The sequence below is a fragment of the Triturus cristatus genome, chromosome 3_2 (assembly GCF_964204655.1).
Source record: "Triturus cristatus chromosome 3_2, aTriCri1.1, whole genome shotgun sequence".
In the NCBI taxonomy this organism is placed as follows: Eukaryota; Metazoa; Chordata; class Amphibia; order Caudata; family Salamandridae; genus Triturus; species Triturus cristatus.
In genome coordinates, this window is record NC_140584.1 from 679,865,906 (window position 1) to 679,888,668 (window position 22,763).

The window sequence follows — 22,763 nt, forward strand, 5'->3', positions numbered from 1 at the left end:
GCTGTCGGCGGCAGATCTTGAAGTAGTAGAGGAATACCCGGGTCATTAATTGAAGCGGAGGTATTGACCATATTATGTGTTGTAGGTGTAGGAGAAGGAATCGTTTGAATAGTGCCCAAAGAGGAGCGTTTATTAGGGGGTAAACCATGAGACAGACGGCGTTCCGTATCCGCTATTTCGTTGTCTAACTTAGAGACAGCTTTAGCCAAAAAATGATCTAGTGTCCCTTTCCGTAAACCTCCCACTAGTGTTGTCTTGCCTTTAGATGGTTGTATAGGCGGTGTTACAGACATGCTTTGATTTTGGGCACAACAAATAAAGGGGCACAGATATACAAGTACTATAAGCAGAGAAATTACAGGTTCAAATGGTGTTTACCAGACAGTACGTTACAAGTCTTACGGTAAGTCTTACATGCATGAACCAGGGGGGGTGGCCCGGCCCGGCGTCCGTCGGCCCCGGACGGCCACAGACGGTCCCGCCCTTGTCCCGGGCTTCTCCCGGGCTTCTCCCGGCGCTACCCGCGCGCGGTCCCGCGACGCGGGAGCAGCGCCGAAAATTTAAACGCCTCCTGGCGCGCTCCGATTGGCCAGGTGGTTGAGTCCGCTAGGGCTGCTGGGGCATGTGGTCCCGTCTCCCCACTGCGGCCGCGATGGTAGTCACGCAGCGGCGGGAGAACGGGACGGCTGCAGGAAGTAGGGCAACAGGAGCAGGCAAGGTAGAAATCCGCCGGTCAGAGGCTGCAGGTAGGAAAGATGACCCACATACGTTCTCAATAGTTGACCCGCTCGGCCGGAGCAGCGCCGAAAATTTAAACGCCTCCTGGCGCGCTCCGATTGGCCAGGTGGTTGAGTCCGCTAGGGCTGCTGGGGCATGTGGTCCCGTCTTCCCACTGCGGCCGCGATGGTAGTCTCGCAGCGGCGGGAGAACGGGACGGCTGCAGGAAGTAGGGCAACAGGAGCAGGCAAGGTAGAAATCCGCCGGTCAGAGGCTGCAGGTAGGAAAGATGACCCACATACGTTCTCAATAGTTGACCCGCTCGACCGGAGCAGCGCCGAAAATTTAAACGCCTCCTGGCTCGCTCCGATTGGCCAGGTGGTTGAGTCCTCTAGGGCTGCTGGGGCATGTGGTCCCGTCTCCCCACTGCGGCCGCGATGGTAGTCACGCAGCGGCGGGAGAACGGGACGGCTGCAGGAAGTAGGGCAACAGGAGCAGGCAAGGTAGAAATCCGCCGGTCAGAGGCTGCAGGTAGGAAAGATGACCCACATACATTCTCAATAGTTGACCTACAAGTCAAAAAAAGATGGCCTAGAATACCCAAAATATTCTTTTCACCAACAATCAATTATAAGAAACAATCATTTGACTATCATTACTGGAGACCAACAAGATCATTTTGTGAGGCGGACATCAAAGATTATATCTGTACACAATCTACACAGATGTTTCCATACTTCTTCGGCATTGTTTATTCCAAGACCTTCAATCCCTATTTTTTGCTTTTCGTCATATTTTACCATTCTTCCAAGTACAGATAGGACCCTGAAACAGTCACAGGCCATACATGCTTTTATTAAATACCAGCAAAGTTTGTCCACCTTCTTGCTTTATAACATAACATGGCTTGTCATATTCCCCTTGTTCCAACCGATCTTTAATTTGGAAATCAAATGACAAAAAAAATCTTGAACATGGTAACTCCAAAAATGTTTTAACTTGGTAATGCTCAATGTAACCGTGTTTTTTTAAAAAGGATTTGTACTGAACATTTATCTTAAGAGTGGTTGCTGTATGCCGTACTTCAATAAAGTTAGATATCTTCTAACACTTTTGGTATCCCCACCCCAAAACACTAACAGCTCCCCTCCCCATCCCCACAGGTGGAAAATGAAAGACACAAACACCTATCATATGCAACAGGGACACCTAGAAAATAGTCTTGAAGCAACTGTGCCCAAGTCCAGGTTCACATGAGCAGTCAAAAACTGTCAAGTCGGAGGAGGAGCTTCGCGCGCATCCAAGATGGTCGCGTGAGCACAGGGCTCCCCGGACCCTTGCCGCTCCTCGCAACTTATCCTGACATTATCCTGGTTATTTGGACGGATTCTGGAAGATGAACCTTGGCTGAATCCATAACTCTTTTCAAACCGTAAATCGGACCTGGGAGCCCTGAAATACAGAGTCTTGCACTTTGGAGGCCCACCTGGAAGCTGTGCCCGGTGCTTTGGTGAACTGTGGGGCCGGGGAGTAGTTGAACAACAACGGCATTGGAGCCTTGCCAATGACCGTGCCCCCACTTTCAGTTTCGCTTTTGCACTTTTGCATGGCCTGATCGAGGAGCTACTTCGCTCGGCTGGGGCGTCCTCCGGCCTTTGCTCTGGACTGATTAGTGCCTTTTTCTCGAACTCTTCCGAGTGGGCTCTCGGACAGTCTGTGTCTGATCTGCTGGCACCCCTTTGCTATCGGTCCGGGCAGACCCCACCGGTGAGCATCGCTCAAGATGGCGGGCAAGGGGGATCCCGAGAAACGGAGGACCAAGACATCCCAGCGTGGGGGACCAGTCCAGAGTAACATCATGGATCGTTATACCCAGGGTAAAGGATCCCCCGGGCCAGCAACTGCCGTCACGGAGGACTCTGGTGGGGGCCCGTCCGTCCCCACGGAATTGTCGCTGCAGGACGTTCTGGGCGCCATCAACGGCATAAGGGAGACCATCGCCCAACAGTACGAGGCTCTGGCCCGTAAAATCGACACGGTTGCCATTGATGTCACATTAATTCGGGCGGATCTCTCTAAGACCAACGAGAGGGTTCAATCGCTGGACTTGAGGACATCCACTCTTGTTACGGATGTATCAGACCGCCAGGCAACTCTTGACGATCTAAAGTCTGCAAACGACACGATGTCCCGGCGGCTGGAGGATTTCGAAGGTCGGGCACGATGCAACAATATCCGTGTCATAGGTGTACCGGAGACTTCCGACAATCGTCCGGTGGACCTCATGGTCGAAGATCTCATCCTTAATCATCTTGCTCCTTCAGGCCTGAGCAAGTTCTTCGCCGTGGAGCGTGCCCATCGTGTCCCGGGCGGTAGGCCTCGACCAGGAGCTCCCCCGAGGCCTATCATTGCAAAACATTTTCATTACAGAGATCGGGATGCGATCCTGCAGGCCTCGAGGGTGCACGGCCCAGTTAAATATGAGAATTCCTCCGTTAACTTCTTCCCGGACTTCACCCAACTCGTTCAGAAACAGAGAATGGGCTTTCAGGGGGTGAAGCGCCGTCTTCGAGATCTGGAAATCAAATACTCTATGCTTTTTCCTGCCAGGCTTCGTGTGGAATATGAAGATCGGACTATCTTTTTTGAACGCCCTGACACCGTGAGTGACTGGTTGGATTCCCTGCCGGACCGGGGCGAACGACCCGGGCGTACTGGCGGTGCCGAGGGCGGTGGGCCTCTGCAGGAATGATTCGTGGTCCTCCACTTTGACATTTCCTTCTGCGCTCAGCCAGGTTCTACTTCAATTGTATATTTTGTCTATTAACGTTTTGTCTGGGTGCGGGCAGGGACGGGTCCCTTTCCTCCTCTTTTTGTAGCATGGGATTGTTAGGGCGACAGGCACACTGCAAGTTGGGGGGCTGTATAGTCCGCAGGGGTGCAGGGTGGGGGGAGTTGCAATGGTATGGGGGTGGGAGGGTGGCAGTGGTTGTTGGGTGGTGTGTTTTTTCTTTTCAGGGCGGTGTGTTTGTTTCCATTTAGTTTCAGGTGTCTGGCCGCGTGCCCGGGGACTCCAGCTTCTTGTGTTGGGATGGGGGGGGGACGGGTTGAAACTGATGTCTTGGAACGTCAACGGATTGGGGGACCGTATCAAACGTGGGGTTGTGTTGCAATATTTGCGTCGATTGGCCCCTGATGTGGTATTTCTTCAAGAGACGCACTTGGTGGGCAATGTATGTCATGCTATGAACAGGGGGGGCTACCGACTGGTTGCACACTCTGGCTTCACCACTGGATCCAGAGGGGTGGGCATCTTGCTGCGATCTTCCCTCCCGCTTGAGATCGACAAAGTCACTCTTGATGATAGAGGGCGCTATGCGTCCTTGACTGGACGGTGGGAGGGGCAGACTCTTTCATTGGTTTCGGTCTATGTTCCCCCGGGCCTCCAGACCTCCACTTTCTCTGATGTGGGTCGTATGTTACTTGACCTTCCTGATAGTCTCTTGCTTGTGGGTGGGGATTTTAATTCCGTGATTTCTGGCGAGTTGGATCGTTACCCTCCCAGAGCCCTCTCTGCCGCCCAGGCGTGGCTCGGCGGGTTCTTGGACACTTTCGGTCTAGTGGACTGCTGGAGGTTGATACATCCGACACAGAGTCAGTACACATTCCACTCCGGGGCCCACGGGAGTCTCTCCAGACTAGATTATTTTCTTATGCCCGCGGCCCAGACCACCCGGGTCCGGGAGGTTAAGCACCTGGCCCGGGGCATTTCCGATCATTCCCCATTGTGGCTCCTCTTCGATACCGGGATGCGATCCGCTGGGCGGATCGCCCCCATTAACCCATGGTTCTTGCGTGACCCCAAGATTCGCAAGGGTCTCATTAAGTCGCTTGATCAGTATTTTCTTGAGAATGAGGGGTCCGTCTTGTCCTCAGTGTCCCTGTGGGAGGCTTTCAAAACGGTTCTTCGCGGACACGCCCTAACCCTCATCGTGGAGGCCAAGAAAGCTAAGAACGGGGAGGTGGTTGCGTTGGAGGCTGAGATATCGGGGTTGGAGGCTGCCTTGGAGACGGGTGTCACTCAGGACGGGCTCCACGCCCTCAGCCTGAAGCAGTTCGAATATAAGTCCCTTGTTACAGATGCTGCTCGGACAATGTATAGGGAACAGCAGGGTAGACTGTATGATGCTGGGGATAAGGCAGGTAAATTGATTGCTTGGCAAGAAGGAGAGAGTGTTGCCGCTCTCGCCGCTCGGCCGGGCGGCATTGTTTAAGATGATGTCGTTGCCGCGTTTCCTGTACGCTCTGCAGAACACAATGGACGTCGTCCCGGCGCGCTACTTTCGCGAGGTGGAGAGTTTGCAGCGCCGACTGTTCTGGGAAGGTAGACCGCGTATCGCCCTGGCGAAGCTGACGCTCCCGTGGTATGACGGGGGGAATCGACCTCCCGGATATCAAACGGTATTATTGGGCCTCCCAGCTGGCTGCGATTAATCACGGCCTGTACGGGCCCGCTCTAAACCCGGCCTTTGAAATGGATAAGATGTTACTGCCGGTTGGTGATTATAACCGAGAGCTTTATTCCAGCTCGCTTGACGCACGTCTGACGGGCCCCACGCGTGTCATGGTACGAGTGTGGCACGCGGCTAATGTGGCGATGGGGTGGAAAGATCGTTTGACCCGGGCGTCGCCACTATACGCATCTGAGCAGTTGGGCTCCCTGTGGACCTCGAAGGGCTTTGAAAAGTGGGACATGATAGGCATCAGCAGGGTGGGTGATCTCTGGACGAGGGGGGGGTTCAAAACGTTCGAGATGCTACAGACAGAATTCGAGTTGCAGGACAGGGAGTACTTTCGGTATATGCAGATCCGTCATGCGCTATGCTCCGTATTCCCGGACGTTGCCTCCATCCCGGAGTATTCCCCTCTGGAGGATAGAGTGCTAGATGGACATGTACCGGACAGCACGATTTCATTAATCTATAAAAAACTTATCAATGACCGCTCGGGACTGCTGACTAACCTTCGTGAGGCATGGGTGGCCGATGGATTGGAGCTGGATGACGAGGACTGGGTATCGGCGGTGGCCTCCCCGAAAGAGGTGGCCATACCGGCCCGCCTTCGCTTCGTCCAGCTCAAGATACTCCATAGGGTCTATGTTACGGGGCCAAGGCTACTGCGTATGGGCTATGCTGTGGACGGGTTGTGTAAGCGTGGGTGTGGTTCTTTGGGGACCTTTCTCCATATTTCGTGGGAATGCCCGGAGGTGGAGCGATTCTGGCGTGGTGTGCATGAGGTCCTGCGGGTGGTTACGCGTGTGTCGCTGCTGCCCGAAGCGAGGAGATGCCTGTTGAATGTGTGGGAGCCAACCGACTACTCGGTGCCGCAGACGCGGTGGGTGACTCTGGGATATATGGTGGCCAAACGCGACATTGCTCAACTGTGGGGTTCTCAGAGGTCGCCGACTGTCTCGGCATGGAAGGATAACATGGATTGGTGCATGTTTCGGGAAAAGGTGGTGTATGTTGCGAGAGGTAAGCCTGGGACATGGGTTAACGTATGGGGCCCCTGGAACGCCTACCGCGGGGGAATCTGTACCCCGCCGTTATTGCCCGATCCGTCACCGGCCCCGTCCCCTTAGCCAGTTTATCTCCCCGGTTCCGGTCACTGAGTCCACCTAATCCCAGTCTTGACCTTTTTCCCCCCCTTGAAACTCCTATGGATTGGTAGGGTCCCCCCGCTAGGGGAGCACATGCTGCTGTTTCCGATTGTGGGTTGCCTTGTGGATTTTTTTTTTTTTTTTTTGTTATTTATATTAAAATGAAACCGTTATGTGGGCCCGGATGGTGTGGCTAACACCGCTTCTAACTCCTGTGCATTTCCCTTTGCCGCGGCATGCGCGCCATTGTTTGTATCACATGCTCCTCTGCTTGCTGGCGGCCGGCCTGAAGGTTGTAGGCCCATCTTTGTATATTTTTTGAATTTTGTAATAAACGGTTTCAAAAAAAAAAAAAAGGAGAGAGTGAATCGAGTGGTCCCCGTGCTTCAGACGTCGGAGGGAGTGAGTGTGACTGACCCTGGTGAGATTGTGGAGTGTTTTGCAGACTACTTCTGTGCTGTGTACTCCCCGGTGTCGGCTAGAGATGAGGCTGACTCTCGTCACTTGTTGAAGGATATTGCTTTGCCCTGCTTGTCGGTGGATGAGCGTGAGCAGATGGATGCCCCACTATCGGTCGACGAGATTGCTACCGCAATTCGCTCCCTTCGCTCAGGCAAGGCTATGGGCCCCAACGGACTTCCGATTGACCTCTATAAACTGCAACCGGATAAAATTGCGCCATTTCTCCGTCGTATGTTCTCGGAGTCGCTTGAACTTGATTCTCTCCCTGATGACCAACGTCTGGCCACTATAGTCGTGATTCCCAAGGACGGTAAGCCTCGGGACCATTGCGCCTCGTACAGGCCTATTTCTCTGTTGAACGCAGAGCCGAAAATCCTTGCCAAGGTTCTTGCGAACCGCCTGCTTACTGTTATTTGCGATCTGGTGCATCCGGACCAATCCGGTTTTATCCCGCACCGGAATACGGCCCTTAACTTGCGGCGCCTACATGGCGTACTTGCAAGGGCGGAATATCTTTCAGAGCCGGCCATCTTGGTTTCCTTGGACGCCACGATGGCCTTTGATACGATAGAATGGCCGTATCTTTGGGCCACCCTGGCAAAGTTTGGCTTCGGGGCGGGATTTATTAATTGGGTTAAACTCTTATACGCTGCTCCGCTGGCACAGGTTGTCGTTAATGGGAGGGTTTCCCGGCCTTTCGTTCTTGGGAGGGGCACTAGGCAGGGGTGTCCGTTGTCTCCCCTGCTCTTCGCGTTGGCTTTGGAACCGCTCGCTGCTTGGCTTCGTTGGGAACCGTCGATAAGAGGGATCCAGTGGGCCCCTGGCTTCGAGGATCGTGTTTCGTTGTACGCGGACGACATTCTCTTGTACCTCACCTCACCACGTAAGTCACTCAATGTGCTCTTTGACATCCTCACTTCCTTCGGCAAGAACTCTGGTTTGATCATTAACTGGTCCAAATCTTGTGTCTATGCTATATCCGGTGGCTTTCCGCTCTTGCCTTCTCGTTTTCCCATTAAGGCGTCCCACTCCGGCTTTACGTACCTGGGGGTGTACGTCTCATTGGACCCGGCGGTCCACTACGAGCGTAATCTCCTCTCTCCACTTCGGAGATTGAGGTTAGACGTGGCCCGTTGGCGTCAGCTTCCCTTGTCTCCCCTCGGTCGTGCGGCACTTTTTAAAATTATGTCTCTTCCCCGATTCCTTTACGCACTTCAGAACTCCTTTGATATTATTCCGGCAGCCTACTTCCGGGAAGTGGAGAGCTTACAAAGGAGACTTGTTTGGGACGGTCGTGCGCGTATTGCTCTTGCAAAACTGACTCTCCCCTGGTACGACGGGGGCATCGCGCTCCCGGACATCAGGAGGTACTATTGGGCTTCCCAGCTATCTGCTATTAACCATGCAACGTACGCACCTGGTCCTAATCCGGCTTTCGAAATGGATAGATTTTTGTTGCCTGCCGGCAACTTTAACAGATCGCTTTACTCTCGATCGGCTGGGAGGAACTTAACCGGTCCCACTAAGATTGCAGTACGCTTGTGGGAGACTGCGAATGTGGCCATGGGCTGGAATGACCGTTTGACGGGTGCAACCCCCTTGTTTGCGTCTGAAAGATTGGGAGGCCTTTGGAAGACGAAGGGATTCGAGCGTTGGGACACGATTGGCATCAGCAGAGTAGGTGACCTTTGGGTGAAGGGTGCGGTCAAATCCTTCGCTGCGCTGCAGAGTGAGTACGAATTGAGTGAGAGGGAGTTCTTTCGGTACGTTCAGGTTCGGCACGCTTTGCTCTCGGCCGTCGGGGCTGAGACTGCAGTCCCTGTGTCTTCGCCACTCGAGGACCGCATACTCGACGGTCACTTGCCCGACAGTACTATTTCCCTTATCTATAAAAAACTAATGAACGTTCGGGCGGATCTCCTCGTGCGTCTTCGGGAGGCGTGGATCCGGGATGGGGTGGAACTGGACGATGAGGATTGGCAGTCTGCGCTGTCCTCCCCTAAGGAGGTGGCCATACCCGCGCGTCTCCGTCTTGTCCAGCTTAAAATTCTCCATCGTGTTTACGTGACTGGCCCTCGTTTAGTTCTGATGGGTTTTTCTGAAGACGGGCTCTGTAGGCGCGGCTGTGGGCTCAGCGCCACTTTTCTCCATGTTCTTTGGGAGTGCGGTGAGGTGGCGGAGTATTGGCGCCGGGTGCATGCTGTCATGGAATGTGTCACTGGGGTCGCTCTGTTGCCTGAGGTTCGTCGATGTTTGCTGAACGTGTGGGAGCCTAATGACTATAATGCGGCTCAGACTCGGTGGGCGGCCCTTGGGAACATGGTTGCTAAGAGGGACATTGCACAGCTTTGGGGTTCCCGGCAGCCTCCCACCGTGTCAATATGGAAGGAGAACATGGATTGGTGCATGTGCAGAGAGAAGACTGTGTATGTGGCTCGGGGTAAGCCGGGGGCGTGGGGTAGAATTTGGGGCCAGTGGAACGCGTACCGAGGGAACATCTGCACACCCCCCCCTCGTGGACACATCTGATGCTGCCTTGTCCCCCTGCTCCTGAGGTTCCCGGACTATTGCATTTCACCTGTAGACGGTTGTGGCTTTCCCGTCGCCCCCACCTCCCCCCTTGATCATCCTCATTGACCACCCGAGGGTGGAGTAGGTACTGTGTGATCCCCCGGCCGTGGTTAGACGCCCTTTTTTCGATGGTTTCCGCCTTGTTTTTTGGTGTACTTTTGTTTTTCTTTTTATGTTTGTATTTCTAAACGTTATGTATCCTGACAACCTCTGAGGCGCACTCGGTAATTTGTTAATTCGGCTGAGCCCCAGGGGGCCTATTTCTTCCTTGATGATGTCGAACATGTATATATTAGCGGCCGGCCCTGGTGGTTGTAGGCCCATGTTTGTATTGAGTTTTTATGTGCAATAAAATTTAATATAAAAAAAAAAAACTGTCAAGTCATTTCCCCGATATTTTTGCCCAGGTACAAGAGAAGAGTGCTACACTGTGAGGAATGTATCCCAGTGTTTACCTACCTCAACAAAGCTCAGCTCTGACTCATATCTTTAAAATGGGCGTACATCTAGTGTGCTCGCACAAATGTTGAGTCCACTAGGGGAAAACACAGACTGCTACCTAGAAAAAGTACTAAGGCGTGGAAGCTTTCAGAAAGCTATTCTGAGGTCTTCAGTCCTTGCAGCCCCAGAGGAATCTTATGTGGGTGGTAGTCCAGTGAGCCCTTTACCGCCCTCCATTCCTGCACTTTTGAAAATGTTGTAACCTTGTGAGACTAGATGGTTTCTTGAGGAGTCTAAAGATTGTGTGGATAGTGTCAACAGAAGACAAACTTGCAGATTCCAGGTAACCCCATTAGGCTGGACGCAGACTTTGAGAACTTGCCTTTAGCTCAGAGAAGTAACTCAAGAACTTGGGATGAAATCCATTGCAATATGAATGGCTGTGTTAATTGGCTTAATAGGTTACTGTAGCTAAAATCTCAGTGGTAATGCTTCCAACACAGAGTTCCTCAGTCTTACCTACCTACAAACAGTATACTTTAAAGTAGAGGGACTGACATCACAGAACGTTAGCTACATTGTATCCTCTTGTCAGGCACCTCTGCCTTATTGGCTAAGAAAAGTAAAACCCTGAAAGGACCATAGTCGTTGAGGACACGGTACTTATGTTTAGGAGACGAGAATTATGGTGTTTTCACTGATCAAGTTCACCCTAAATCTTTAAATAAGTGGCGGTTACTCCTGTTCATTTATGCTCAGGCCATGCGTGATGGAAGGGGAGCCTCCAGAAGCATTACAGATGAAATATACAGATGCGTATGGGATAAAGTCACAGAGCAGGACTAAGGATACTTGGCGGCATCGAAGAAAAAGGATGGTTTGTAATGTTATGTAAGGTACCGTCTCCGAGAACAAAACTGCAAGTCAGAGCATTACAAGGTAATCGTGTAAAAGTCCATCACAGGCTAGTTTCACCCCCACCCCCCACAGATGTGTGCTAAGCAAGAAATGCTCCAAGTATTGATAAGGAAGAGTTGCACAGAATGTCTGGGGTAGGATTTTGCAGTGGTGGTATGTGAGACACACAGAGGCTACCGCCCACACCTGGTAAGTTGGTGTTAATGCTGGTGGGTGAACGATGTGTTATGGGGATTGGGTGCAGGCAGACGTGGCAATGCAGAACAGTTCACCATTCCAACGAGGTAGGGATTGCATCCAGACTGAACCATTGGAGGAGATAAGCACACAACAATCAGACTTTCTAACACATCCTAATACCAAAGCCCATCTAGTTATCAAGGGCACACCATTGGAATAAATGGAATGTATATAGCGGGAGTAAACCGGTCCCACTAAGATTGCAGTACGCTTGTGGGAGACTGCGAATGTGGCCATGGGCTGGAATGACCGTTTGACGGGTGCGACCCCCTTGTTTGCGTCTGAAAGATTGGGAGGCCTTTGGAAGACGAAGGGATTCGAGCGTTGGGACACGATTGGCATCAGCAGAGTAGGTGACCTTTGGGTGAAGGGTGCGGTCAAATCCTTCGCTGCGCTGCAGAGTGAGTACGAATTGAGTGAGAGGGAGTTCTTTCGGTACGTTCAGGTTCGGCACGCTTTGCTCTCGGCCGTCGGGGCTGAGACTGCAGTCCCTGTGTCTTCGCCACTCGAGGACCGCATACTCGACGGTCACTTGCCCGACAGTACTATTTCCCTTATCTATAAAAAACTAATAAACGTTCGGGCGGATCTCCTCGTGCGTCTTCGGGAGGCGTGGATCCAGGATGGGGTGGAACTGGACGATGAGGATTGGCAGTCTGCGCTGTCCTCCCCTAAGGAGGTGGCCATACCCGCGCGTCTCCGTCTTGTCCAGCTTAAAATTCTCCATCGTGTTTACGTGACTGGCCCTCGTTTAGTTCTGATGGGTTTTTCTGAAGACGGGCTCTGTAGGCGCGGCTGTGGGCTCAGCGCCACTTTTCTCCATGTTCTTTGGGAGTGCGGTGAGGTGGCGGAGTATTGGCGCCGGGTGCATGCTGTCATGGAATGTGTCACTGGGGTCGCTCTGTTGCCTGAGGTTCCTCGATGTTTGCTGAACGTGTGGGAGCCTAATGACTATAATGCGGCTCAGACTCGGTGGGCGGCCCTTGGGAACATGGTTGCTAAGAGGGACATTGCACAGCTTTGGGGTTCCCGGCAGCCTCCCACCGTGTCAATATGGAAGGAGAACATGGATTGGTGCATGTGCAGAGAGAAGACTGTGTATGTGGCTCGGGGTAAGCCGGGGGCGTGGGGTAGAATTTGGGGCCAGTGGAACGCGTACCGAGGGAACATCTGCACACCCCCCCCTCGTGGACACATCTGATGCTGCCTTGTCCCCCTGCTCCTGAGGTTCCCGGACTATTGCATTTCACCTGTAGACGGTTGTGGCTTTCCCGTCGCCCCCACCTCCCCCCTTGATCATCCTCATTGACCACCCGAGGGTGGAGTAGGTACTGTGTGATCCCCCGGCCGTGGTTAGACGCCCTTTTTTCGATGGTTTCCGCCTTGTTTTTTGGTGTACTTTTGTTTTTCTTTTTATGTTTGTATTTCTAAACGTTATGTATCCTGACAACCTCTGAGGCGCACTCGGTAATTTGTTAATTCGGCTGAGCCCCAGGGGGCCTATTTCTTCCTTGATGATGTCGAACATGTATATATTAGCGGCCGGCCCTGGTGGTTGTAGGCCCATGTTTGTATTGAGTTTTTATGTGCAATAAAATTTAATATAAAAAAAAAAAACTGTCAAGTCATTTCCCCGATATTTTTGCCCAGGTACAAGAGAAGAGTGCTACACTGTGAGGAATGTATCCCCGTGTTTACCTACCTCAACAAAGCTCAGCTCTGACTCATATCTTTAAAATGGGCGTACATCTAGTGTGCTCGCACAAATGTTGAGTCCACTAGGGGAAAACACAGACTGCTACCTAGAAAAAGTACTAAGGCGTGGAAGCTTTCAGAAAGCTATTCTGAGGTCTTCAGTCCTTGCAGCCCCAGAGGAATCTTATGTGGGTGGTAGTCCAGTGAGCCCTTTACCGCCCTCCATTCCTGCACTTTTGAAAATGTTGTAACCTTGTGAGACTAGATGGTTTCTTGAGGAGTCTAAAGATTGTGTGGATAGTGTCAACAGAAGACAAACTTGCAGATTCCAGGTAACCCCATTAGGCTGGACGCAGACTTTGAGAACTTGCCTTTAGCTCAGAGAAGTAACTCAAGAACTTGGGATGAAATCCATTGCAATATGAATGGCTGTGTTAATTGGCTTAATAGGTTACTGTAGCTAAAATCTCAGTGGTAATGCTTCCAACACAGAGTTCCTCAGTCTTACCTACCTACAAACAGTATACTTTAAAGTAGAGGGACTGACATCACAGAACGTTAGCTACATTGTATCCTCTTGTCAGGCACCTCTGCCTTATTGGCTAAGAAAAGTAAAACCCTGAAAGGACCATAGTCGTTGAGGACACGGTACTTATGTTTAGGAGACGAGAATTATGGTGTTTTCACTGATCAAGTTCACCCTAAATCTTTAAATAAGTGGCGGTTACTCCTGTTCATTTATGCTCAGGCCATGCGTGATGGAAGGGGAGCCTCCAGAAGCATTACAGATGAAATATACAGATGCGTATGGGATAAAGTCACAGAGCAGGACTAAGGATACTTGGCGGCATCGAAGAAAAAGGATGGTTTGTAATGTTATGTAAGGTACCGTCTCCGAGAACAAAACTGCAAGTCAGAGCATTACAAGGTAATCGTGTAAAAGTCCATCACAGGCTAGTTTCACCCCCACCCCCCACAGATGTGTGCTAAGCAAGAAATGCTCCAAGTATTGATAAGGAAGAGTTGCACAGAATGTCTGGGGTAGGATTTTGCAGTGGTGGTATGTGAGACACACAGAGGCTACCGCCCACACCTGGTAAGTTGGTGTTAATGCTGGTGGGTGAACGATGTGTTATGGGGATTGGGTGCAGGCAGACGTGGCAATGCAGAACAGTTCACCATTCCAACGAGGTAGGGATTGCATCCAGACTGAACCATTGGAGGAGATAAGCACACAACAATCAGACTTTCTAACACATCCTAATACCAAAGCCCATCTAGTTATCAAGGGCACACCATTGGAATAAATGGAATGTATATAGCGGGAGTAAATTGCACTGCTGGCACGTTACATCCCATGGTCTATGAGGAGGAAGAAGAGACAGGGCCCCTGAGCAGATAAATGTGGGTTGATCTTTTATTAAAGTCGAATATATCTGAAAACAGCACTGTGCTGTGATGTAATGCCTTATTGCTGTAATGTGCAAGATAGCGGTGTGATGTTATTTTAGTCACTGCCTCAAATTAATATGAAGATATAAAAAAAACACAAGGACACACCATTGGAGGCAGCACAGTACACACTTTGGGAGACTTGGTGTGCACTACAGAGTACCAATGCATCTCTCTCCCAAATAGTGTTTCCCTGTCCCCACCAACACACTCTGCTTTTGTGAAGAAATTACTTTCTGAGAACATGCTGCTATTACAATTAAGACAAGATAAGGCTATTTCAAGTGAACAGATCATCATTCTGTAAATGATGCAGGAAATGTACATTAGATGCCTACCACAGTGCAATCGCCTATGTGGCTATTAAGCATCAAGAGCCAAGCTCATCTAAATAGTAAGCATTTGAAGAAGAAATAACATACCACTTTTTCAAATAAGTGGTTTGAAAGGTGGCAATATCTGTAAGCATCATCAACATGTTGGTATGTTTTGTGACTCTCGCTCAGTCTTCTAATCATCTGTAGAAATGTAGGTGCAAATAAGTCTACAAATCATCGGTTAGAACTTGAGACACTTGTCAAAACAGCAAGCACAAAGACATTTTCATTCTTAACGAATCCCTAACCATCTTTCCCACTTTTAGGTCTAAAAATGAAAAATATTAGGATGTTAAAGTCTAAATCTACGAAAACTGAATTTTACTGTTGTCTAGCATTACATCATTCCAGAAGCGCTTGAAAATAAGGCAAGTTGAAACAGGTAACGCATACTAAGAGAACAAAAAGAAAATATTTATGATCTATGAAGGTTTTCAATGACAAAGAAAAATGTGCTTATGTAATTACCCATAAAAGCATTTTCAAATACCTCACATATACCTTGAGATACGTAAACTTGGGTGGTACAGTAAAAATACAGACGATCCGAAGAATTGAAAACTTTAAATTCTGAAGCAACTAGATCACATGTCGTGGCTAAGAGCTATAACAGACATTACTAGGCCTACCTATGGAGGTTATAGCCTTTTAATCCTGCTGGTGTCCTGACATACTATAGGTCCTGAGAAACAAGGCCAAGTACTACCCATTTTAGCACTGGCTTGTCAGTGGTAGTGCGGGTTGAGCAGCCAAAACGCTCTTAGAAAGGAAGTAGATGTGAGGCAAATAGACAAAAGACTGAAAGCACAAACAGTAACTGCAATAAGTTGATTGCCCAAATACCTGCTTTTATGAAAAAAATACTATTTTTATATAAGCACACGTCGACGAATGGATGAGGAACAGCCGACTGAAGCTGAACTCGGACAAGACGGAGATCCTCATCCTCGGATCCACCCCCTCGGCCTGGGACGACTCCTGGTGGCCGACCACACTGGGAACAGCCCCATCACCCACCGACCACGCATGCAACCTAGGGGTCATCCTCAATTCCACCCTCTCCATGACTAAGCAGGTCAGCGCCGTCTCTTCCTCCTGCTTCAACACCCTCCGCATGCTCCGCAAAATCTACAAGTGGATCCCCTCCGAAACTAAAAGAACTGTCACCCAGGCCCTCGTCAGCAGCAGGTTGGACTACGGAAACACCCTCTACGCAGGAGCCTCAGCCAAACTCCTGAAACGACTTCAACGCATCCAGAACGCCTCTGCACACCTGATCCTCGACATCCCTTGCCGCAGCCACATCACACCCTACCTGAGAGACCTGCACTGGCTCCCCGTCAACAAGAGGATAACCTTCAAGCTCCTCATCCACGCACACAAGGCTCTCCACAACACCGGACCAGCGTACCTCAACAGACGACTCTACACCCCCCCGCCAGCTCCGCTCCGCCGACAGCGCCCTCGCCAAAGTCCCCCGCATCCGAAGAGCGACCTCCGGCGGCAGATCGTCCTCCCACCTCGCCGCCAAGACCTGGAACACCCTCCCCATCCACCTACAGCAGACCCAAGACCTGCTGACCTTCAGGAGACTCCTCAAGACCTGTCTTTTTGAACAGTAGCAGCATTCCCCCCCCCCCCCGCGCCTTGAGACCCTCACGGGTAAGTAGTGCGCCTTACAAATGATATGATTGATTGAAAGCATAGAGGCAATATACTAAACATTACCTAGAGTCTCTTAATGTCGGCGCACTAGCATCATCATGAGTGGTATTCCTGAGTCCCTCTGTTCCTTCTACTGGGGCTGGTTATTTGCTTTCCAATAATGGAAGCAACTTTCAGATGTGTCTCACACTAGTCCCCTTGCAACAGAGCCTAAGTTTGGCCTTATGTGTTAAATGTATCAGTGCTACGTGCTAAGTTTATGCAAGGCCTAACAGCCTCGAACAGTATAACTCAACTGGATGGCAACCAGCAAGTGCGGGAGGACGGGGCGAGTCTTTGTGGGCTCTGGTCTCCCTATGCAGTCGGCAACCTTTTAAGGTCTTTTACCAATGATGCGTCAGGCTTCCTTAGTCTTTGGATAGTCATGTTGGATAGCCTCAACACGGCTCCTTCGCAAGCAGTACATTTTCTTCACAGCAGCCTTGTTACACTGATCCAAGGTGACGGCAGTGCCTCTACTGGAATACGGGGGTCGCCGATTTCGCTTGCACAACGGTAGCGGCTCTAGTTTCATGGTGGCCAGCTCCTGCAAAACAGGGATTACTGACTTCAGGGGCACAATGGCGATAGCACTAGTTTCAGTGGCCCTCTCCTGGCACACAGAGGTCACTGACTTTGTGGGCAACTCACAAGCTGTTATAATCGGACTAGGCACCTCACACTTCGCTCAATGGGCTACACTTGACAGGATCTCCGTTGGGCCTTACTTCCTCCATGTGACCCCCCTCCTCTCATAAGGTCTGCTGGTCTGGACAAGCAGGCAGAAAGGTGATGCAGTGATGCCCAGACTAAGGGCAAGTGGTCTTGACTTCCTGGCTGACGGCCCCTTACCCAGCAGAGAGACCAGCAGACCTTGATTTCTAGTCCTAGATCCAGCGGCCAGAAGTCTTGTTAATATTCTCTCCCGTTGGTGAAATTCTTTCCTGGCTAACAACTTGTGGGATGCAGGTTCCTACCTTCATAGTGTGAATCCAGACACTGATTTGATTTAATGTCTGATCCTTTACTATCCCTGTTGTGAGTGTTGAATTATCTAAAAGGCCTGCCCCTTGTTCTGTCCTTTAGCAAAGGGACAGTCTGACACAGTAGTAGCCAGTTCTATTTTTGACTGAGCCATAACAGAGGCCAAGAGAGTAACCAAGAATCACACCTGGCTGTCAGGCTCCACTGAAATTGTGAGGCCACAAAGGTTGAAAGGCATAAGCCTTCCTCTCCATCATGATCCCCTCGTCCTACAGTGCCAACCTTATCAGACCCATCATCTTGCTTTACAATGAGCCCAGGTCCAGTAACTCTTCCTGGAATAAAAGAGATCATAGATGTGCAAAGAGGTTGCTCTGCTTCCCTTTCTCCGGTGTATTTATATTCCCACCTCATCCCTCAGGAATGTAAGTAACCCACATCTATCTGGGGGTTGCAGTCCTCACCTCCATAAGCCTTTCAAGCCCTGGGCTCCCAAAATGGATCCCATAGGCCTCCATGTCATGTACCATGCACAGGCACATATGCATGCTAGCATCATGCACTGCCCATCGCTACACTGTTACCATGTAGGCAAAGGGCAAGTTAAGTACACAGCAGCAGATCTTTATTTGAGTGGACCAGTGACAAAGGTACATTGGCCTGTTCACACTGATTCTTACAAAACAGGTATGCTGCCACCGCTGTGCTCATTTCACTGAACTCCTGGCACAAGCAGTAACCCTCTACCATAATGAGGGTAGCACTTGATGGGCCCCTTCTGGTCTAAGACAGCATTACCATGAGGCTGGCCTGGGTCATGGTGCACACGCATTATCCGTATTCGCCCAGGACTAAAAATCGGTACCAGGGATCCAGATATCGTTGCAGCAGGGGCACTCACAGCAGGAGTGCACGTTCTTCACCATGCAGAAAACGTTTACGGCCCAACAATCCATGACCTCTCTCACCCCCATGCCGAAAACCCAGATAACGCCACTGCCATTCACATGACTGACATTTTATTGTTTCAAAAATAGCCTGCAGAAGATTATACCATACACCAACTTGTTATCTGGTTTTAATCTAGTACTCCACTAATATAATCAATAAACATCAAAGTAACGTTGCTGTACTTATCAAACAGCACTCTAGCTAGTCCGCCAAATACTTCATATGTTAAAGGTAATTGTTATTGCACACCACTGTCCTGAACTCACAAGAAAGCCTGCAATCAAGCCAGTACACTTTCAGCATCTATAGAGTGGCAAGTGCCCACTTAAAATATATATATATATAATTTTATACAGACCACAGAATAGGATATTAAGTTTGCTGCCAGCCACAACTCAATTCACAAAAGAAATCAGGCAACCATTTTCGAACATTAATTTATGCTTTCTTCTACTACTCACAAAATCTTTATAAATATATAGTTGTCTGCCTCAAAACCCAATCAGCACATAAAACTTTAGCATTTGCAATCTTGGTTGTGTGCCGAGCACACGCTCACTTAGCAGTCCACACAAAGTGAGTAACAGACCAAGCCTTTGACTTTTATGAAAGTCCACTGAGCAGTTTTATTTATCACTGTTGTCTGCGGTAAGACAGAGCATACTAAACAGCGAGATAATGAAATGCTGACTCAACGTGTTGCAGACAGCAATTTGTACAGAGGCTTACCTTAAGATTAAATTCAGATTCTGTGCTGCTTGGTGTTGTGGTCTGGAAGATAGGTACTGATGTGACTTCTGAGTCATCCTAGGTAGGACATACCCTGTTCGCTGGTTGACATACACATAAGTATTCCAAATCCAGCCGGACTATGCCATTCATATTGGTTTTAAGGGATAGGATTTGGACTGGGGACAGAGAAATGAGAACCATGGTCAAGGCAGAGTTACCAAACCCCTGCACTGTAAACCATTTCGTACAGCTGGCGTTGCTCATAGTCCGTAGGTCCATTGCCATGCATTGAAAGGCCAACATGTTACCAGGGTTAAAGCACTGGTGCGCAGCGACACTTAAATGGGGTAAAGCTGTATCAGTGTTGCTTCAGCGAGAAGAGACCCAGGGACTATGTAGGGTCCCCATAGCTGCAGGCAGGGACAATCTGCTGCATGAGTTGCAAGAGTTTAAAGAAGATCTCCCTGATTAAGGAGAGACAGAGCCCGATTACTGATTAGCATTGAGCTCCAAGGAACTGCCGATTCCCTGTTACCTTATCCTGAGCCCTAACAGACTGATGGAAATACAGTGTGGTGCGAAGTCATTTTACATGCATGTAACACTATACCTCTGTGCAGGAGTGAGGATATATGAGGGGAATCCCTCGTAGGGAAGACAATTATATTGATTTGAATCTATATCTGAAAATGCAACTGTTATGACCATAAGTTATGTTTGTTTACTTGTTCATACTGTAGACCAATTACTCCTGTTGGACTAGATATAATGCTACGCATGCGCAGAGACCAGGGTGGGAATACTAAACATGTATATGTAGCACGGATCCATGTGACTGTCATTTGTTTATGCGATGCTGAGGCTAAGCTCGATAACAATTGGTTAAAAATAACATACCACACTGTAAAGCTATACATTCAAGATCACAAATAAGCATGAATGTACCAAACATTCAATCATAATACGTTTTATTCTCCTTCACCCTCTGAAACATAAACCATAAGCAGGATCTTCACCCATACCCCACTCTCGACTGTAAGGGCCAGAAGCATAATAACAAAGCCATTAGTTTTACACAACAGCTATCACATCAGCCACCCAGTAGAGGTTGAACAGATGCACACTTGCATCAGGCAGTGATGGATGGCACGAGTGTGGCAGGGGGAGGCATAACCCAAAGCACCACTACGAACCAATACGCAGAGATAACGCAATAGACACTCATCTTTTACACTGGTTAGTGTGTAAAGATTGCAAGATCCACCATCAGGGTCCCCATGGAATATATCCGTCTACATAATCCACTCCTCCCAAAACACCAACATCAATCTATCAGTCAGGGGAGAAATTTGATGTGGCGAAGACCCACGGGTGAATTACAACTATAGACCTTAGTCTGTACGAACCATAAAGAGACTAAGTAACTAGCAAACACGGCACCTACAAATATCCAGTAACATGACAAAATCGCCCCTTCTCTCTTCCCCCATTTAAGTCAATATACTGTGTTGAGTCAACAAAACACCCAACTATTCAAAGATCAAAACAAGAAAGAAGATAGGACTATTTAACTGGCACTGACTGTTCTGCACTGAAGCTTGAAAATGCAGAGGAGGTCCCAGAGTTCTGTGGCCACTGAAACATGCAAGAGAAGGTGGATTCACATGGGTAGCCATGCAAGTAAAAGAGAATGCATCATTTATTTCAAAGATCTAAGAAGTGGACATTATAAGAGCAGCAGATCCCAGGACCTGGTCCCAAGCCAGGTACGCTGTCCAACCCAACCTACCTTACTACAGTACATTCCTGCAGAAACTACTGCAGTTGAGAAGGAGTTCAGTTTGAGGAGTTCAGTTTGAGGAGCTCTAGACTTGCAGTTTGGCACTGCAGTCAAATGCAACCAGTTTGGTGTCACTTTTGGTTGGTAATAGTACCTCTCCTCTCTTGAACAGAGATGCCTGGCAGAAAGATAGAGGCACCAATGTGCGCTCCTGCCTGAGCCGTTGTAACCTACGCCTGCCAGGAAACAAGACAGTATTGAGGGTGGCCAAAGCAAAATATTATGGGTTAACTGTATCTTTGTCTGGGTCAGATTTTCCCTAAAGCTAATCTACGTTTCCTTGCAATTTATACTCCGAAATTGCTACATATCAGCCAGCCAGGGGGTTCCTTTATGGATCTTCAGCTTTGGCTAGTTGCTACAATATGTCGTGGTAACTACATACCAATTCCACAATCGGGAAGTGCCGATGCGTGCCTTTTGGAATAACTCTCCACTTGTTGAAGCTGTATAAATGTGACCCACGACACCAAAATGGTTGTCTACACTTACAATTGTATTAAATTAAATCCATTGGGTGCAACTGTGGGGTTCTTGAATTATGTCATACACTTTGTATAGGTATCCTTTTTGCAACAACATCTGATGCAGTTACAGCTTCATGATTTATTATAAAGAAGTGTCAACGCAGTATGTTTGGCACAAACAAATGCACGTAGTAGCCGCAGACCACAAAACAGTTCCTTCAACAGCAGGAGGCAACGCCCCCCTGAATTCCTAACACATCATCGTGCACCAGCACTTAAGGAAGCTGCAGGGATTAGGACATACATTGGTGTATTACGTGAACAATTCCTGCCATACCAAGAAATTGCTGGCATTGGCAGTTAGCTCCAAGTTAAGGCGGAATGCCAGAGAAGACTATGTTAGCTGCGGATGCATTACAAATTACATAAATATTAAAACGTGCGCAACTTCACCACCGTAATACGTTTTTTGCAAAAAATGACATCCAAGTTGGGCCACCACTTAAGAAAAGATAACTCTAACTTTCCAAATGAAAGGAACAAATGCCAGCTCATTAACACAGGACTTTTACACTATAATAACTATTAACACCTGTCCACTTGTGCTCCAGAACTCGACCTGTGGCGGGCGCGAACACGCCACGCCTCCGTAGAGTGGTGTGCGCAGAATCAGAGAGAGTCGCAGCGGCCTTCCACTACCCCCTCTTAACGGCTCCAGGGGGAATTGAGTCCGGTGGGATATAACTGTATGAGTCACTACGTACATGCGCCGCGATCGGCCTCAGTTCTGTGTATACAAGGGTCTGTAATACCATAGGGTGAAACACGGGACCGGCAGTACTATGAAGAAACAGACAGTAGGCTACAAATCTGACACGCTGGTGACGCAAGTACAAACCGGGTGGCTCTCGGTGTCTGACAGTCCCCGAGTCAAACTAGGGCAGCCTATGATACTAAATCACGAACAAGCAAATTTACATAATCGGAAATCTTCACATTAACAGAAGGCGGGGATTTACAGCAGGTTAATTCTGCGACGAGCGCGTGTACTCTCTGGGATATCACAGCCAATAGATATCAGCTGAGAGACTTATTCACAATCCCCCCCCAAAAATAAACGTTTAATATATCTTAGCCAATAAATAACTGTTTGTATTTCCGCTAGCCAATCCGCTGAGAGTTCACCCAATCAATCACAAGTCATCTCACTTTACCATCATGAATAAGAATTTGTAAGGTGTAACTTGATTGGGTGATCGCACTGGGTTTGGTAGCAGTTACGGCTATGAATGTGGTCAGTTTTAATGCCTAACAAGCATTTGCTAGAGTTGGAGCTATTGAAATTTGTAAATGCCAATGTTTTTTAGTTATGTTTTTTAAGTGGAGTGATAATGTACAGAAAAAAGTGCACACTATACCATACTACAAGCTTCTATAGCAACTGTACAGTAAAGCTAAGGCTATGTTAACTTAAAGAGGTGTAAATGAATGAATAAAAATACGATAAAAGGATTTTAAAATGCAAGATGGAATGTATAGATTGTGAGCATGCA

At 49.0% G+C, this 22,763-nt stretch overlaps 1 protein-coding gene across 5 annotated transcripts in view; it reads right to left on the reverse strand.

Moving 5' to 3' along the window:
• KCTD18 (potassium channel tetramerization domain containing 18) overlaps positions 1-22,207 on the reverse strand; it is a 290,890-nt gene extending 268,683 nt beyond the window's left edge. Inside the window, exons 1-2 of one of the 5 annotated variants that reach the window (XM_085648698.1) lie at positions 21,803-21,897; positions 18,901-19,079 (exon numbers count right to left, since the gene is read on the reverse strand). The gene's annotated coding sequence lies outside the window, so the exon portion shown is untranslated. The other 4 variants (XM_085648696.1, XM_085648695.1, XM_085648697.1 and 1 more) reach the window with 4 other exon arrangements.
• Positions 22,208-22,763: the final 556 nt, after the last annotated feature.